Source organism: Amphibalanus amphitrite, unplaced genomic scaffold, assembly GCF_019059575.1.
Source record: "Amphibalanus amphitrite isolate SeventyFive unplaced genomic scaffold, NRLGWU_Aamphi_draft 000758F_arrow, whole genome shotgun sequence".
NCBI classification, from domain to species: Eukaryota; Metazoa; Arthropoda; class Thecostraca; order Balanomorpha; family Balanidae; genus Amphibalanus; species Amphibalanus amphitrite.
In genome coordinates, this window is record NW_024882252.1 from 114,092 (window position 1) to 114,956 (window position 865).

Consider the following 865-nt stretch of genomic DNA (forward strand, 5'->3'; position numbering starts at 1 on the left):
GGTTACACCCCGAATTGATAGCTTTCAGTTCAAAGTCGGATGAGCACGGTAAAAGGTGGGGTTTCTAGACCTCTATTGCTCTTCTTCCATGTTCGGGTTGGTATAAAGCGACTATAATAGTTAGGTAAAGCCCAGCAGCAAGTAAGGCTGAAACATCCAATGTATAGAAAAAATAAGGGAATTAATTATCAAAATTATAGTGCATTTTTTATGGAATCTCTAATCTAAAGCTATCATATTTGATCGCATTTTTATCTCGGACCTGTTTTTAATAAGCGTTATTATTTTGGTATTTTCTTTTATTTTCAACATTGTACCTAAAGATCCATTATTTCTATTAACTAGTGACATATTAGATATGTCATTTTACAGATACATATCAAAATTGCTCACATATTTAACACATGGGTTGGCAACCGGTGATCAATAGCATGGTTTGGAAGCCTGTTATCAACAATAGTTGTCAGAATGACTTAAATCTGCAGCCGGTTTTATAGACCTTCAATTCAGCAGCTAGCTTCCGTTAATGCCCAGTGTCCACAGAGCATGTCTTGCCAATGTTCGGTCGCCGTTCAAACGGCCGGTGTGAAGCAGGCAAAATGCATCTGGGCCAGAGCAGTCTTAGGATTTAAAAGACACTTGGGACTGACTGACGACTGGCATCCAATGACCGATGGGTTAGGCACAGTCTGCATACTGGATTAAATAGGTACTGGATGACGACGGCTGGCCCGCTACTGACTACTGGATAACAACTGTCTGCTGCTGACTACTGGATTCGGGCAGCCTCCAGCTGCTGGCTGGTGGCTACTGCCTGCCTACTGGCGCGGAGGTCGCTGCGCCCGCGGCGCCGGAGGTGGAGCTT